The 19956-nt window shown below is 35.6% G+C and overlaps 1 long non-coding RNA gene across 1 annotated transcript; it reads right to left on the minus strand.

Annotated features, from left to right (window-relative positions):
• Window positions 1–1776: 1776 nt before the first annotated feature.
• Window positions 1777–4872, minus strand: LOC125249263. The gene is made up of 3 exons (XR_007180525.1): window positions 4676–4872; window positions 4212–4339; window positions 1777–2399 (listed from the first exon to the last, which is right to left on the minus strand). It is a non-coding gene; the product is annotated as an uncharacterized LOC125249263 (long non-coding RNA).
• Between the last annotated feature and the right edge of the window lie 15084 nt (window positions 4873–19956).

Below are 19956 nucleotides of genomic sequence, written 5' to 3' on the forward strand. Positions count from 1 at the left end.
ACCTTGACTGCTGTGTTTAGATCCTGCATCTTCTCCTTCATTTTCAACCAGCTGTTAGTTTCCTAGTTCTCTTCCAATGTCTGAATTATGAACTAACATCACATAAATGTAATGAGATTTAAGAAGAGTGTGTAAGTTATTATTGCGTTAACACTCCATAAATTCTCCTTTGTGTTGATATTTTAAAGCTTTTCAAATAAATGTAACAATTGTAAAAATGACTGTTCATTGGCTTAGCCCATCACCCCATATCTGCCAACTTTGTATGCAGCAATGGAAAATACAATAAATTAAATTGCCAACAAAATTGATGTAAATGAAATCTAATTATTTCATATGCAAGTTTTAATTGATAAATTACTTTCATAACTGTACTAACTAGCTGAAGAGGCTAGTCAGCTGTTATAAATGTGTGTTTTATAATATATATATATATATATATATATATATATATATATATATATATAAAATGTTTATCGTTTAAACAATCAATACACTCATCAATGAACAATCAATTGACAAATTGAGTGGGTGTAATTCAAATACACAAAAATGAAATTAAAGCTGCAGTCCACCATTTTTCCTCTTTCCCGCCATCTCTTGTTTGAAACCTGCAATTGCAGTCATATGCGAAACAGTTATCTGTACGTGCGTTGTGCCTCGGCACAGCTCGTCAGCGCCGATGAATCTAATGTTTGCTGTCAGTCACCGCACCTGGTGTGGATACTGAACTTCAGAATCACAGATTCTACGTCTTGAAAGTATGACCAATATAAGAATTTTCACTGGAAAATATCATCTGAACAAGTAAGTAACATTTCTGCCACTTTTGTTTTGACCAACTGAGGAAAAAAGTATTAAGCCTACAATAAATCGCGCTGCCAATGATGATTAAATCTAACGTTCGCTTAGCTCTAATCACACCAAACCGTGCAAATTATTATTAATGTTATAGTGTTCTCAAATTGTTAATGTTAACAACATCAGCATTGCATGACTGTGTATTTAGTGTATATTAACGTTACCTGTAGATTTCAATGTCTGTAGCCACTCCACTGTCCAAAGCCTTTTGCTTTTTGACTACAAGTGAATCTCCAGTTGTCACTGATGATTGTCATTTGGACCTTTCTAGATTACAATCCGCCATCAAAATGATAAGTTTAATTATTTCAGCTGCTGTGAAAACAGGCTATAAATGATCCGCTACCAGCAGCGTCCTCACATGATAAAACCGACTAGCCTCGACCCCTTCCTTTGTTTACATACGTGACGTAATGACGCACAGAGGAACTGCTGCATGCTCAAATTTCCCGCGGAAATCCACCAGGTCGCTCTTATTATAAAACATTATTACAAGCTTACTGTTGTGAATCAAGTTAAGTTAATATACTTGCTCAAAAAATGATTTTTGGATAATTTTTAACCAAAAAAAGTTACGGACTGCAGCTTTAATGAATTGGGCTGTTTCCAGTTGAATCCTCTTCTGAGACATTCAGTGGCACTGGACGAAGCATATATGAATATTCATGAGTTTCCTGTTTCATGTTAAAGTGACTGAATATGAGAGTATGTGAATATGAATATGTGCTTGAATAAAGATACTCAGTCCACATGTGTCACTGTTAGCCGTGTGTGAGTTTTATATATTTTCTGCTGACGCATATTAAAATGGTGTGTTTGTTTAGAAAATACTGAGACGAGGAATTAAAAATGGACAAACACTGGATAATGTAAGGGGGGATTTAGGCCGAGTGGATTCCATAAGCGGGTCTTTATTGAGGGATCTGAACATAAAATCCAAACAACAGTCACAACTCGTAGTCAGTCACAGGCTTTGGTCGAAACACGGGCAAAACAATCCAATGGCAGACAAATCCAAAACAGTAATCCAAAAACGTGAGTCCAAAGAACACAAGCAAGGGAGTCATGGAAGAACACTTAGTAAGGCAGTGAACTGGCAATACTTCACAATGTGGCAGTGCAAACACATGGCTTAAATACAGGGTGACTAGTCTTTCAAACAACAGTTTTCTTTTTAATTGAATATTAATAGTAATAATAGTAATAGCATCCCAGTAAAAGCAATGCAGGATCAGCAAAGAAAAAGAACATGTTTGTTTTTATAGCATAAAAATTAATTTGGGATATACATTTGGTAGAATAATTTGTTGTTCTTACCTTAAGCCTCACATATACAGCTGACCTGCCAAACTCTGGGCATGCTTTTATAGCTGCAGGGCAAACTGAACTCAACTCAACAGGTATTACCCTTCGCCTCCTGTCAACTCTGCAGATTTCAATTTCACCCTCTCCTATTATTGGAAAAGCTTCCCTAATTTTCTGGTGAAATGCTCTCTCATCCATTGAAAATGGTACAACTAGTTTTTTAACCGTTGTACCTGTTTAAAGAAAAATAATTATGAATATCAAATATGAATATCACAAATGATAATGATGCTCATATAATAACCACATTTAATAATGTCTCATTAGACACAACAGAAAGCACTTGGGTCATTCTACAGAAACGTCCACTTTTCTGTCCCTAGACTTTACAGAAATATTACACTTAAAAAACACTTTAGGATTACAATTTTTTTATATTTTAATATGAAACAATATGTTATTTGAACAATGAAACCTTGTTGAGCCATCAATGTGGCAATATTTGTTTTTTAATTAATTATAAAAATTCCAAGCGCCACAGAAGTGCTCGTCCCCACAGTCATGTACAGAGGGAAAGTGCTTTATTTTGAGCTCACAAACAGGTTTTTCTACCATTTCAAATACAATAATGTATGCATAACTATCAAATGTATAATGTAAATGACATAAAAAAAACAAATGCTAAATAAATATTATAAAATTTTTAATGAATGTAGTTGTCCCCTGGTGTTGTGTCACTGGTGTTACCTTTAACAAAAATCTCTTATTTTGAAAGAAAAAAATCACACTGATGGCATCACTTGACTTCCTTCTTCCTATTTCCTGAAGATCAATGAAGAAAGGCCAATGAAAAGTCCACTGTCTCTTTTCAGTTATCAGAAATTTTAATTATAAAATCATATTTTCATATGAAGCTTTTAGTTGAAGTCACTGGTGTGACCTACTTTATCGCTAGGGAATTTTAAAAAACTAGAATACAAATGGATTAAATTACTTGATTTAGTGAATATATCATAATTTACAACATGTGGATTGATTCCTTGCAGCAGCCATTTTGTAAAATGCATTTTTCATGAAAAATGTCACTGGTGTTACTGTCACTGGTGTTACCTTTTTATGAAAATATCACTGGTGGTACCGTCACTGGTGTTACCGTTTATAGATAAACTTTATTTAAAGCTATTCATTTAGTTATTTTGCATAAAAAAGCACTAAGATTACATGATTCTAACTTTTCTTTCTCATTGTTAATCCTCCTTTGGTCAGATATGGCTAAATTAAGGGGATTTGGCTAAATTCAGTGCAGCGACTTTACAGACAGTTTTAAAATGTTGTTTATAATCTTTTTCTGACTGCTTTCACTAAGTGTCAATGATAGTCTTTTATTGTACACCAAATGTAAAATTTAGTCCAAACTACTTAATTATAGTTGAAAAATTAAGGATCTTTGGTCCTATGTATACGTCACTGGTGATTCATTGTGTCACTGGTGTTACTGTTTTTTGTCTGTCACATTAAATAAAATGTCATATGTGACATGATAATAATTTTACATTCATTGAATTCTGCTACACTCAAGAATTAAGATGTAAAGGATTGTATCATTACTTGTTTATATAGGTTTTTCAAATATTTTTATTGTTATAGCAAATACATGGTTGCGCAATTGAATTAACATCATTCAATCACACTTTTAACTAACCTGATTAAAATATATAACACATAATCTCCTTATTTCTTGCATTATCATTATTATTCTGTAACTCTGACTGCATGTGCTGAAAAAAATGAGAAATAATATTTCATAAAAATGTTTAAAAATGCCAGAGAAGTAAGGTAACACCAGTGACAAAAAGAGGGGACATGCAGTCTTTAAATAAATGTACAAAAAAAATAAAAAATCATTAAGCTGTCATTTATGTGTATTCATAAAGTCCAAGTGTAATATAATAATGTGTTCTAAGTTTAAATGTTAAAAAAAGAAATACATTTTAAGACATTTTGTCATACCAAAAGTGGACGTTTCTGTAGAATGACCCACTTACGTTGTGTTGTGATTAGATGCTCCCCACTATTTTCAATGAAAGAAATCCTAATGATGCTCTGCCTAGCAGCTCGTCTCCTAGTCGTGGCTGAGACTTCATTGGGGATGTTGCTTTGGAACATTCTCAGTCTGATACAAAAGCATTTATTTCATAATGCAAAGACATGGTGGGTTATTTTGTATACGTGTCATTTTTCAGCTTAGTAAAGTGACTGCTGTGGAGGTTTGGACATGTTATGAGAAATGATAAACGATAATGAAGGACTAGGCCTACTGCAGTAAATCCATACTTACTATATTGGTACCATATTAAATAAATTATTTGTATCTAAAATCCAAGGACGTAGGTTTGCTTTTAACGTTGATAATTGAAAATTAAGTAATTAAGTAACTTAAAATGTTTCGCTTATTTAGATTTTGGCGTGAAATTTGAATTGCATTACATTAAAGGTGTAGAAAACCAACCTGTCAATTGTGTTGTGTTGTGTTGACAAATTGTTGTCTTCGTCTTCATTTCTTAATCGATTTTGTACTAATGCATTAAATCTTGTATTTAAAGCCTCAAGTCTTCTCCTCAGTGTCATTATCGTGCTAGCGATGTCATATTAATACTTTTCTCGATGTTCCAGTTAATGCCCTCTATAGCTCGTTAAGGCCATCTAGCGGCAATAATCTTTTTATGTAATTTTTTTTTCCCACAAAAGGTCAGCAGGCACTTAATGGATGATCTATATGTTTTAACTGGTCATTGCATGCATGTACTGGAAGTTTTTTTGTATTTAAGTGAAATTATATGACAAATATGTTTATTTACTATTATGGATCCAGCAGCAATTTAGGTAGGCCTAAATAAACTGCATGCATATAATGATATGTATATTTTTAAATATAATTCATTTATGTAGGAGTTTTGGAGGGGAAACAGTAAATGTTTAAAGGTTAAATATTAAAATAGGCCTAGTGAAATTTCATGGCAAAAAAGACTAAATTATTGCTAAGCATTTTTGTTATGGAAAAGAGGCACTGCAATACCAAAACCAATATCGAAAGCTCTACCCCACTGTGAAACATGGTTTAATGCTGCTTTGAAGTCATGCATTTTCTTGAACAATTTACAATTCAACCTTTAGAAAGGTTATGTGATGCAACAAGACAATGAACCAAAGCACACAAATAAATCAAGTAAAACATAATTTACATACCAAAATTATTTTTTCCTATACCTCAAGCCAACTGAGATGCTATGGCAAAACCAAAAGATGGATGAAATCGAGACAACACAATAATACTGATCAAATGAAAGTTGTGAGAAGTGATGGTCCAAAATTGGTAGAAACCCTTAAAGGCAGCTATTAAAAAAATTGTGATACAGGATTTTCTGAGGATCAACAGTTAATAAATGCAGTGGTTCACTTTATTTTACCACCCTGCACTGTGAATGATTTCTAAATGGCTATTAATCATAAATGTGTGTTTGTCTGTAATTGTAATTTAAATTGAGCTCACACCACATTTTATGAATTATCAATGCAGATTTTCAAGAGGTGGTTTCCTGGACAGGGTTTAAATTATGCCAAGAGTAGGCCTTAATGAATAGTTAATCATGGGTTAAAAAATTGCTGTCTGGAACAAAGATTAAGCACAGATTACTAACACCTGGACTATGAGTCCTGAACTAAAAATAAACAGGATTCATTTACAGTTTTATCTAATTGCTTACACAGAATTTCTGAAATAAGGCTCCATTTCTTGTAACTCTACACACAAAACACACAACATGCAAAACATCAGACATCTCTTGCAAAAGCAACACTTTGTGCCAAACTATTTTAACTCTTCCAAAAATGTTGTTTTTGAGTATAACTACACACAAATATGCACAACTGAGGAATTTTACAGTTGAATTGAAATCAACTGAACTGAATCAACACTGAAGTCACTTATATTGACACTATTTTGGCTTGTTAGAGCCGCTTTGCAGCAGAATTTGTTTTAAATTTGTTACTGAAGCTACTATGAAACAATATACAGTATATTGTAGCTTGTATGCATATTCTTTCTTTCTCAAACCTGAGTTTTGATTTCTAAGTTGATCAATTTATGTATAAGTGTTTTCACACATGATCATTGGCTGTATAGGTCATCAGTAAATGGCAATGCACCACCCCCGACAAAAAAAGGTTTTGTTAGTTTTGAATGACATATCTAATGTAGAGAACTGTGTTTAGAGTTTTGCAAAAGGTTGTTTTTCAATTGCAAACTGTGTGTAAAGCATATAATGTGCTTGTAGTTTTGCAGACTTGGTCTTAAGATTCTATACATGAGTGAATGGTTTCAGTGAGTGAGCCTCAAGTCACACTTTTAGTGTCTAAGCAATTTGAAAAAACTGTAAAACAAACCTGTGACAGAGGTCGCCTATATGGAATGAACCAAGAAAATCTTAAAATTGCATGGGACCGAGAAGCATAAATGGCAGCAAAAAAGACTGCCATAAAAAACCTAAAAGACAATTATTTTAATGCAAAAAATAAATTAAAAAATTCACACATCAGTTTCAGTTTCTGTTTGTTAGTAATCTGTACTTAATCTGTTTCAGAAAGCCATTTTATTTTTAAAAACACGATTAAGCAGATTAAGGCCTACTCCTGTCTTAATTTAAACCCTGTCTGGGAAACTGCCCCCAAAGGTTTCACAAAGTTATTCTTGTCTCTATAACTTATGGATTCCTAAAGACATGTTTATGGGTAAATAAAATAATTAATAATACAAATAAAATGAATATCAAAACATATTTTAAATATAATGAAGTCATTTTATTATAGAACTCATCAGCCTGCAGCAGCCAATATGATGTTCCTGGAAACAAAACAGAGACAGAACAGTATAAACAAACTATACAACCAACTAAACACCAAATTACAAAAACATTATTAGGCTATGTGAAAGTGAATAAAGTTCATATATATATATATATATATATATATATATATATATATATATATATATATATATATATATATATATATTACTCTTCGACATGTACAGAATGTGCGCGTTAAGAAACACGTTCAAATTTGTCGTCTTAACATGATAAAACTGTGCGTCTTTACATGTACTAAAGTAACGCGACGACAACTGACGCCTTAACACGACCAGAATGTGCGTGTTGACACGTCAAAAAGTATGGAAGGCCAAAAGGGCCAAAACGTGTGAAACCGACGTCTTAACACGTAATTACGTGTTAACGCGCAAATGACGTGTTAACGCGTAATTACGTGTTAACGCGCAAATGACGTGTTAACGCGTAATTACGTGTTAACGCGTCATTTTGTGAAATAAAAAACGTGGAACTTTACCACCACCTGCTGGTGTACACAAGCAGACTAGGATTGCAAATTGCAGGATTTAATCTAAAATAAATTTTAAACAATGTCTTTATGAACAGTGTACAACTATACCTACATATAATAATTATAGTATATTAAAGTATATTATATATATACTTTTCACTCTGTCACAATGATCTAGGAAGAGGAAGCAAGGGAGATGAAAGACAGGACGTGACGGTCGGAGAAAGGGGAAGAGGAGAGGTGGAGGCTGACAAGCCTATTCTATATGGTTCCTCTAGATGCATGATCAGGCTTAATGTCATTACCATTTCAGTTCAAAATAAACTATTTGCAGAAATTTAAACTACACATATTTATAAAATTTGTTTATGTATATTCAAATATAAAATCACGCCAAAGTGTTTTATTTTGAATTTCTTATAAATAAATGGAATATGTCCATTTGTCCATTTGAGTGGAGTACCCTGAGGCATACCCCCTCTCTTCCACTTAGACTGCATCTTTTCCATTAAGGAACAATATTTGCCCCCTACACTGATATTACAATGCATTTTTTTATCTTTTTTAAATTAAAAAAAAAGTTCAATATAAAATTATACCTTGGTCTGTTTAAATACTCGATTCTGATTGGCTGGAAGGTGTGCAGTAAAACCGTTTAATGCACAGGACACAGGTAGCTTCAGTCAGTTTGATTACAGATCAAAATTAATCTGCCACTATGCTTGTATAATGTTATCAACATTAAAAACAACTCACAAAAGTTATGTTTTGTATCAAGAGTTTGAATCTTAAACATGCACCTTTTGTGCCAGGCTATTTCTTCAAGTGCTAAATCTCGATTTGCTCAGGCAGCAGACTCTGCATGCAACCTATGCACCCATATGAACGCTGCTTATGTGGAAATGGACACTGTCATATTTGACTGCAAAAGATGTGGTATTGATTGATTGATTGAATGTATGTATGTATGTATTCATGTATTTATGCAATTGCAATTTTTTTTGTGTGTGTGTGCATTTTTGTAGGGATGTTTGTGAATTGTGTAAAGCCAATAAAAAAAGCTGTGATCATTTTATCTGGATATATTAAAGTTTTGGTTGGGTGTATAAACTATAATAAAAACATTTGAGAATTTTGTGCATAATGTGTTGAGAGAAAATGATTCACATACAGTAATTTGCAATTCATGTGAAATGAATGAAAACATACAATCTGTTTACGACAATTAAGTGTTCAGATCATTGTGTTTCCAGAACATAAGTGAGTTTGGAGAAATGTGTCAAATCGTTTGAGAAAAACTAACATGTTTTTACTGATTTAGTATCAGTGTGTCATTTTAATGTTTCCAATTAAAAGTTTGTGCAATAGTTGCTATAGCTATGAGAATTTTAGGACCTTACCATGACAACTAGCAAAACCTTTTGTAATTTTCCTCAGTTCATGGATTTCAGGGTCAACTTCCTGCCTGCCCCGCCCACCTACGTGATGTCACACCAATGAGGGCATCCCATTTTAATTATGTAGTCTCACAGCTATTGCTCAGCAAAAAAAAAAAAAAAAAGTTTTTATTTTCATTCATCAGGTGAGAAAATAAACTCTGTATTGTTGTCCCAGTTGACCTTATCACCCTTAATTCACCCTAAATGGATCTGTTATGTTAGCATAGGTAAAACATCGGGACACAAAATTCTAATGAATGTGAAAATTTAGTTAATGGATGATTTCGTGTCGCGTTGCCAAAAAAAGTATAGCGTAATTACTTTGTTTTGATATCAATCTTATCAGAGATTACAGTTTTCTCAATTGACAAACTGTAAAAACTAAGTCGACAGAGCCCTCTGCTATGAACACTAAAATGCAGATCAAAATTATTCGAGATGCTGGCAGTGTGCAAAGCTACATCTGAAAACAATAAAATCTTTCTGTAGGCCTGAAGGAGAACATATCAATAGAAAATACAGGGTTCGATATTAAGCTTTGTCCTTTGGATAAGTAAATTGGTCCAAGCAAAAAAGTTGCTTATCTGGAAATGTTTTATTTATTTATTTATTTATTTTGGTGTAAATATAATTTATTCTGAAGCTATGTTCTCAACAGTGTTCCAACAGCTTTTGCATATTTATATCTGCATATTTGTAATATTTACCCCAAGGGCATTTTTTCCCCTAATCTTATATTAATATAATATAAGATTATATATAATATGAATTATCAGTTATGCATCTAAAAGGTACGTGACTTTATTAACTTGTATTGAAATTACTTAACTTATTATTGAATGTATAAAAGAAGAGTCACATTTTCAATTGTGATTCCAATAACGCAGAAAACAGCACTCTTGGTCATGTGATGTTACGTAACTGTATCATCTATTATAAAAATAAAAAACCTCCACATTTTGAATTTTTACAGAAGCATGTTTTCTTTGTGCTGCACTCATTTGTTTCGATTTCTCCTCGAAAGGCTGCACAACCTTGTTACTGTCAGCACATTATATATTATTATTATCCATTATCATTCGCCAATTACACTAAATGTAATAGAATCATGCTTGCGTTTTGGTGATTCCCTAGCTATTTTTGTTATTGATGTTTTAATCAGGACAAGTAAAACTCTCTTTCTCTTGCCCCTTCAAAAAATTAAGCATTATTGTCGAGCCCTTGTGCCGGGGCTCAGCCCCTGACGGCCCTGGCCCAATTTAACTCCTGCTTAGCACACTTCCATAATGTACTTAAAGTGCTCCATTTTCGTCAACTAATTCTTCTTTATTAGGGCCCAAGCGAAAATTCGCGCAGGGTCCTCTTGTTCTTCTAAGGATTATTATTATTATTAGGGCCCAAGCGAAAATTCGCGCAGGGCCCTCTTGTTCTTCTAAGGATTATTATTATTTTTTTTTTTTTTTTTTTTTTTATTTTTTTTCCGTCTTCCGGGGCTTTTTGGGGGCCTTAACATGCTCAAAAACTCTTGAAAATTGGCACACACATTGGAATCCGCGGCCATTAGGACGCCGGAGAGGCTGGTACCCGGGCGTGGCAGGGGGGCTCGACAGCGCCCCCTTGAAAAAAGTCTGAAAATTTGGTCCATATATTAAACACGCTTGCACGTATTAGTATGAAACTCAGTACACATATAGACCTCATCGGGCCGAACAACTTTCGTGCTCTAAGTTAAACACCACGCCAACAGGAAGTCAGCTATTAAGGGTTGTTTGAAAAACGCATGCTCTGGAATTTGATATACTCCTCCTAGACGATTAATCCGATCGCCACCAAACTCGGTCAGCATGAAGTCAAGACACTGATGATTAAAAATTGCCAGGGGATTTTTGATATCTCGAACGGTTTGGCCGTGGCGAGGCAACGAATTTATGGCGAGAAAAAGGAAACAGGAAATGTGTTATAACGTCTGCATACATATATTGATCTTTATGAAACTTCACGAGTGTGTTCGTTATAGGAGTCTGATCACATGGATGTGACTATTGTGAGTCAAAGTTATAGCGCCACCAACTGGCAGCAGGAAGTGTATCACTTTTTGAAATGTTTTGAGATCACCCTCTTATTTTTACCTGATTTGCTTCAAACTTCATCAGTGTAATGTCAATACACAGCAGATGTAGACCTATGACAGGATTTTTGATATTTGAAATATTGTTGCCATGGCAACAGGTCAAACTGTAATAATATTCTTGAGTGTTTTTGAGGCTCTTAACATGCTTCAAATTGCATGAAACTCGACACACACATCAATATTGTCAACCAGTAGACATGGACAAAGCCATAGAAATGGGCGTGGTGGAGGGGCTCAGTAGCGCCACCTTTTGACAAAAGTGGGGGGGTTAGTTTTTCCTACAATCACCAAACTCGGTACACATATTGTTCTCATCAAGCCGGACAATTTTCTAATTTACATTCATTAGCTCCGACCAACAGGAAGTCAGCTATTTTGGTTTGAATGTTAATTTTTTGAAAAAACAGGCTATGAATTTTATACTACTGCTCCTACAGGGTTTATCCAATTTACACCAAACTTTTTTTAACTTGTTGCTAACACATTGAAGTTGTTTAATTGCAAACGGATTTTGGATATCTCAAACGGTTTGGCCGTGGCGAGGCAACGAATTTATGGCAAGAAAAGGGAAACAAAGTGTTATAACTTCTGCATACATTAATTGATTTTGATGAAACTTCGGCTTAGTCTTCGTTGTACAAGGCTGATCACATGGATGTGACTATTGTGATTCAAAGTCATAGCGCCACCAACTGGAAGCAGAAAATGTGTCACTTTCAGCATACATTGAGATCACCCTCTTATTTTTACCTGATTTGCTTCAAAATTCATCAGAATAATGTTAAAACTTGGCACATGTAATCCTTTGAAAATGGGCAGGGAGGAGGGGCTCTATAGTGGCACCTTGTAGTGCAGTAAATGTGGAGTGAATTTGACATAGTCCTTTGATGTTTAACCATTTTAAGTGCCTATTGCCCGCTGTGCACAGTTGCCCTGAAGCCACCGGGGTGGCGGTGCCACCGGGCTTGGGCCCGCCATCGCTGCTCGCAGCTATATTTACTTTTTAAGATAATCTTAAGAACATCTAAGTGTTCTGTACTATTTTGAGACACCATGAATATGAATTAAATGTGCCTTTAACATTCTATCTCTGTGTTAAAAAAATGTATTGCAACTTGCCTAGCACACTAGAGTATGAAAGATGGGTTCAAGTGTACTACAAGTGGTAATTAAATATATTTTTAATACAGTATGTTAAAAGCACAATACTACTAGTAGTAGTAGTAGTAGTCTATGCTGCTAGTACGTAGACATTAGTATACTTACTAGCCTACTAAAGTATATGTAGGCCTACTTGAACATTAGTTACTTACAGTTTTTCTCAATTGTTTACACACAAAATATTGGTACTTGAGACACAATGACCACAACATGTAACTCATGCACCAACCCCCTGAACCAATTCTGCTAATCTACAAGCACAATTCCTGCTTTACACTCACATTACAGTTCTAAAACACACTTTTTTCAAAACACTACACACAAGTCTCTGCATTTGGCACAATTATCGGGCAGAAAAATCTCTTGTTTTCACAAGGAACACACTGCCATTCAAATATGCACACTGACTCATCACATGGGCAAACACCTGTCACACATTTTTACAATTAGCAAACAGAGCTTTAGCATAAAAGAGCAACAGGTGAGCTCTTCCGTTTTGGAGCAATGGATGCCAACAATGGAAACAGAGGCAGAGCAGCATAGTTTTTTTTTTACTGTAACTGTATACAGTAAATTCTGTTGTTTTGTACTGTATGTGCAACTTTGCGTTGGTTGGGATGTGCACTGTTGTTTTTGTTGGAAAAATAAAATATATTTGTTACTGTGTATGTGTGTGTTCTGACTATAAAAACTATTATATATATTATATACGAGGAGGAGGATGAGGAGGAGGAGGTGGAGAAGGAGGGTGAGAACAAGGAAGGGAAAGGGCAAGGAGACAAGCAGTCTCGGATGAAATTCAAACCAGTTTAGTTCTTGTCCGTGGTATGACTATGAGGGAGGCTGGGCAACGAGTACAGCCAAATTTGAGACGCTTCACCGTCTCCTCGATCATCAGAATCTTCAGGGTTTAGTTACAGTTACTGCTCTGTACAGTAACTTTTGAGTTGTACTCTATCCTGTGACAACACATACAGTACACTGTTGCACTATGCTACTGTACAAGAAATGCATCAAATTGCCTTGCATACAGATAGTGTTTCAGTTCTAAACCCGGTAGAGGAGTCTTTTTCTGCATGGCGGTGGAGACTGTATGACGAGAACCTTATATCTGTGTTCTCCTCCTCCAGGCCATGGAAGAAGCCTGCCTGTACATATGCGTGCCAGGGGTGGATCAGGCAGTCATGTAGAGGATTTTACCCCCACTGCTTGGCTAGGGCCAATTGTGATGTGGAGGAATTTCTCTGGCCTGACCCAGACCAAAGAGCTGCTGAGGCAGAATCATTTTTATTTTATTTTATTTTATTTTATTTTATTTTATTTTTACTGTTATGAATGAATAAAAATTTGCAATGTATACATTGGTTGTGTCTTTTGTGTTCATTATGTGAAAAGGTTTTTGAGGGGGGGAACCACAAGCAACATAACTTACCAGTTTTGGAAATGTTGTTTTGAATTTATTGCACCAGTGTGTAAGACTATGTTGTAGTGTGTGTGTTTTTGAGGGTTTGTGTGTGATGTCTGAGGGCAAAGTTTAATTTTTCAGCAAGAGTTAATGGTTTTGAGTGTAGAGCTTCATTTTGACCTGAAAATAGGATGTTTGGGGAATTGGGTGAGACGTTATGGATTTGTGTTTACTGTTTTGAGAATATGAGGCATAGTTTCAAGAAATGTATTTAAGCAATCGAGAAAAACTGTAATAAAATGAACTTGAGGTATACTTATTTTTCTTAAGGGAAGGTAAGTAAAAAGAGGAGGAAACATCATTTCATCACCTCTGCCCATTTGCGCACGCAATAAGTAAGTAGGATTGACATGGGGTAAGGCATTATTATTATTATCAATAATAATAATAATAATAATAATAATAACAATAATAATAATAATAATAATAATAATAATAAATATCGTTGCCCCGTTGAGAAGAATTATGGGTAGAATTCAAATTTAAATATTCGCCCCAAAAGACGGCACTGTCGCCGTCAGTTGGTTAGTTATCGGCTCGCGCTATTCAAACTCATTCAACGCAGTTTAGGATTTGAGGTGTTCGTCTTCGAGACTGATGGAGCGACACAGAAGGCTGAACTCTCTGGCAGATAGGTTCAGTTCTTTGATTCAAAACCTTGCAGAAGAAGAAGGACATTCTGCAGGTCCAGCTCTAATCGACAGGTATGCTTATAAATAACAGGTTCGCCAGATAGGCCAAGTTAGAACGGGGAATTCTTCTACTTCTACTTATTATTATTATACTTTGTTATAGCTTATAAGTAGCGTCGTCGATCAGAATGGCCTATGGATAGGTAATCATTTAAATAGGCTATTTAATAGGCCTAGTCTATACTTGGCATTGCTCTGTTCGTTGGTTTGGTAACGTTATGATCCGCTCTGTATTCAAACACTGGACCATTTTAGTAGTTCGATTTATTTACTGGCGGTCAGCCTCTTAATCCATTGACAAGTGTGATGGAGAAGGCTGCTCTCTGGTTCAGTCATCTGATTCAAAATAGTAATTATTAAACAAGATTTTGTAGAATTAATCGACAGGTAAGTTACTTCAAATGATAGGCTCGCTATATTTTCTAACATTAGTGTTCATTATTATTATTATTTATAAAGCGAGTTGCCGCATCAATACGAATTGTGGGTAATGTTAACTGTTAACGTTAAGCTAGAATTCATGCTGTTGCAGAGCCAATCTGCTAACGTTAAATGCATTTTCAGCTCAGTATGGCATTACTGTTTGGGCTCGAGACACTGACCACTCTGGCAGAGTTCTCTGATTTAAAACGGATTATTACGGATTATATCAGGGATGCATAACCTGTTAACGTTACGCAGATGCACGTGCGCGGTAAAAAAAAACAAAAAAAAAAAAACATGCGCAGCAGAAAACATGGAGGGAAGCCCTTATGAGTAGGCCAACATTTTTGTGGACAGGGATACGTTTACTTACTGGAGTTGGATTTTCTCCATCTCTTATAAGATATCAATAGTAATGACAAGTGTGTTCATCAATAGTTAGGGGTGCAGCTGCAACTGATTGCAATTGATCAAATGATCGGTCTTTGATCGGACCAAGCCCCACAGTTCGGCACGCATCTGATTCGCGGATTAACTGCTAAATTTAACCATTTTAGAGGGAAAACTTATCATTTGGACGTTTGTCTTCAATTTACACATTCAAACGATTTAAACGCAGAAGAGGATAATCGCACTCGATCTGTTGTATTAGCAAATATGATAGAAACATAAATGTTGTGCACGTAATAAAGTAAGTAGGATTGACGTTAGGTAAGGCATTATGATTATTATCAATAATAATAATAAATATTGTTGCCCCGTTGAGAAGAATTATGGGTAGAATTCAAATTTAAATATTCGCCCCAAAAGATGGCACTGTTGCCGTTAGTTAGTTAGTTAGTTAGTTATCGGCTCGCGCTATTCAAACTCATTCAACGCAGTTTAGGATTTGAGGTGTTCGTTTTCGAGACTGATGGAGCGACACAGAAGGCTGAACTCTCTGGCAGATAGGTTCAGTTCTTTGATTCAAAACAGACTTGCAGAAGAAGAAGGACATTCTGCAGGTCCAGCTCTAATCTAATCTAATATTATTATAACGTTACTTTATTATAGCCTATAAGTAGCGTCGTCGATCAGAATGGCCTATGGATAGGTAATCATTTAAATAGGCTATTTAATAGACCTAGTCTATACTTGGCATTGCTCTGTTCGTTGGTTTGGTAACGTTAGTATACCCGCTCCCAAATTGTAGTGGACTGGAGCTAGCGGCTCACATTGGGAATGCCCATCCCCCAATGTCGCCCATGGTTATATCAGTAGTTGTAATGTAACACATTTGACTCCCTTTAATGGAGTCTTTAATGTGTCTAAATTTCTAAATTTTGTTTTGATTAAGACTGAGGATGTTCCAAAGGGGTCAGGGCACACCTGCGACACAACGACCGCCGAGAGTGCGCCTGACAAGAATAAGAATGGGTTTGATTCAAAATGGCAATGACACAGTATATATGCCAAGACGTAAGTACATACAGTATTTTAAAGGAAAATTTCACATAATTTGAACATGACAAGGTTATGTTTTAAAGGTGCAGTAAGCAATTTCTGAAAAAAAGCTGTTGAAACTAGATCAGACTGAGCACCACAAGAAAAAAATACTTTTTTTTTCAATAAAAGCACCGTTTATCTTTCTCATGTTCTGCTTAAACTCCACATCCCCCCCCCCTCCTCTTTACAGCTGGAACAACACAGAAGCTACTGATTGTCCCACATTCTATGTCTGAGAGGGACTTTGTGGGGAGGATAAGGGAAGAATTCCCAGAAGTGCAGCAGTGTGAATTCACACTCTGCCGATTAAATCGCCACAGACGCATTATCCCTTTAAACTTCACCATAGTTTGCCCTGCTACCATAAAGTCCTGCCAAGAACTCAAAAATTCCCGTTCTGCTGTATACATTAGACCGAAGGTATGATTCTACATGTATTTCTTTAAGCTGTAACACTTGTTTCTTCTGGCAATGAACCAGATGCATCTGTAGAAAATGACATTTTTTTCTCTGTCACATTGGAGCATTTATTTAATCATACTTAAAGTTTGCAAAACATTAAGTGCATTTCTCTGAACAATTAGTATAAACTGCAAAACACCATGGATTACCTGCAAAAGCACCTAACTTTATCAAAATGCTTAGTTTATGTCTCAAAAGTATATATATATTTCACTGAACATGTCTGTGCCATCAGAATGACATGTCCTTCAGTCACTGTTTACGAACAAGATAGTCAAGTAGTCATGTTGCCAGAGCAGAGGTTTGTGTGCATTTGGATTGTTTTGCTGTAATCTACCAGTACAAATGGAAAATATGTTCGCGTGAGATCGCATTACAGCAGAGAATTCAAATGTCACAAAAGTGTGGCTCATTCTCCTCTGCCTGCTCTAGCTGGCGAGCCGTGTGCATGTTTCCCCCAGCAGCATGTGTTGTTTGTATTGCTCGCGATGCGGTCGTAACTGGAGTTTGAATACAAACACACGAAAAATACAACTGTTATGATATACACGTGGAGCGCGCATTGGTTCCAGCGCGGAGCTCCGTGGTGAGTTTAATAACACTAGCCACGTGACACATAGCGCATACAGAATAAAGTATCCGTGATTAAAGTTTTTATTTCACACATTCTCCTGCACCAAACATGACCCAGCACGGTGTAGTTATGCACACATATTTCATCAAGTCTTCTTCAAATGAATTATATGTGCAAACTGGACACTGATGCAGTGGTGTAGCCTATCTGAACGTGACGACACGATTATTCTAATAGACAAAAGACTGATTTTGAGACTGCAGTGCTCGTAAATGTAATCAAAGTAGCCTATTATTAGCCCTATTAAATATTCTTTCGCATTTCTCCCTTGTGCCTGGGAGTTTGGTGTCATTTTCTCCGTGCCCATATATTAATATTCATTATTCTGTATAATTAGTGTGTTCTATGTCTGTGCTTCATTGGTTGTTCTCTCCCCTCTACTCTCCCAATTTTCTAGAGCTTTACATGCCCATGTTAACAGACTTTTTGTGAGAACGACCAGGTTAAAACAGGGGGGTTTCATGACCCTTTAAGAGCCATTGTGGCAGATTTCTGGCTGCCCCGCTTATTTTCACGTTAAACACACCTCACATACACCTCGCTCCAGACCAATACGTTATCAGTCCCCTTCAGTATGTGTATTGTGGATAAGTGTCAACGCAACATGCTAATTCACCAATCAGTTTTGAAAATTTCCATTCTGAATTAAGAAATGCTCAACAGCAACGGAGAGAAACTGTAGTTGATCATTTACATGTGATTTAAGTGTGACACTTCTTCATCAAGTAATTTGTTTTGTAAGAAGAGATTTTATTTATTTATTTATTTTACTTTTTTAGGTTTTGGAGCCAGTTGAAGATGTAGTGCAAGATGACAATGTAAATTTCTCAATTGTTAAAATTTAAGATATTGAAAGCAATCCATGATTTAAATATGACCATTTTCAGCAAGGAATCTTTCTAAGAACAGGTTTTTTTTTTTTACGTTTTCAGGTTTTGAATCCAGCTGTGGATGAAGTGCAAGATGACAATGTAATTGTCTCAATTTTTAAATTTAAGATGTTTAAAGCAATCCATGATTTTTAGCAAGGAATATGATGTTTTTCTAAGAACAGCTTTTTTTTTTTTCTTTTTTTTTTTTTTACTTTTTCAGGTTTTGAATCCAGCTGAGGATGTAGAGGAAGTGCAAGATGACAATGTAAATGTTTAAATTATAAGATATAGAAAGCAAACTTTGATTCACACATGACAGTTGTTTAGCAAGGAATATGATGTTCTAAGAACAGCTTCTGGGTCTTTTCATTTCTTTTCTTTTTTTTAATTTACTTTTCCAGGTTTGGGAGCCAGCGGGGGGTGGAGGTTTTGTACCGGATGAAAATGTAAGTTTCTTAGTCATTATTTTTTAAGATACTGAAAGCTTTCAAACATGATCAGATAGATAGATAGTAAGGGTTGAAATACTCCTGCGTAGGTTAAGGCTTATTTGTTCATTAATGATGTCGTCAGCAATTAATGGACGTCGACTCGACTTTCATCACATAAATGTCAACTTTAGAAAATCTGAAGTCGTTCAACCCCTAAAAGGTAGATAGATAGATAGATAGATAGATAGATTGATAGATTGATTGATTGATTGATTGATTGGTTGGTTGGCAGACTGATTTGTCCCCATGGGGAAATTAGGTTTGCAGCACAATCAAAATGCACTTCTACACTATTTCAGATTTTACCAGAAAGTTTTGCAGATGACAGGAGGATGAGGAGAGATGACAGCCAAAGTGTAAGTTTTTAAATCAGTAAATCAGAAATGCATGACACCTTTGCTGATGGTGTTCCAGCAAACATTGTTTTATCATGGGAACATCACCTAGAGAGACTTCATCTGCCCCTGCCGTCAATCAGACCAGAGAATGCACACACATACTGTGCAAAAGGCCATGTTCAAGTAAAATTGTTATTATTATAATAATTGCACAGTGCTCTGTTTTAGTACTGCATCTGCTGAGTAGGCGGAGTTTAATTGAAAGTCTCGCGAGTTCTGCGAATAATAGCGCGAGATCAGATACACGACAATGGAGAACGAGATGGAAGAAATGTGGTGCGTGTCAATACTGTAAATAAATGGTTTAGTGCGGATTTATAGACATTCAGTTATAAATCATCTTTAGAGCACTCATATTGGGAGCCGTTTAGTATTCTCAGATGTGATGGGCGGCCGATGTTGTGTGATCGCTCTGGAGATATGTGGAATTGTATGGTGAATACCATCGCGTGCGTCACTGCCGACTGTAAGTGTTTGTTTCACTATTCAGCTTAATAATCATTGTCTTGACGTGATATCAGTTGCATCAATAAGACATTTATTCAGTTGTAAAGCATCAGCTGCTATATTGTACATTTATCACATGTACAATGTGATTTGTGATGTCTTGTATGTTCACTCGTGTGAAACGTCATAATTATATCTTTTGAGTCAAATCACATTGTTATATTGTTTAGTTAATTTGCGTAGGCCTACGCTGTTGGATTTGAGACATATTTATGTTTGTTAATATTTTGAATCAT

This window comes from Megalobrama amblycephala, linkage group LG1 (assembly GCF_018812025.1).
Source record: "Megalobrama amblycephala isolate DHTTF-2021 linkage group LG1, ASM1881202v1, whole genome shotgun sequence".
Classification (NCBI taxonomy): Eukaryota; Metazoa; Chordata; class Actinopteri; order Cypriniformes; family Xenocyprididae; genus Megalobrama; species Megalobrama amblycephala.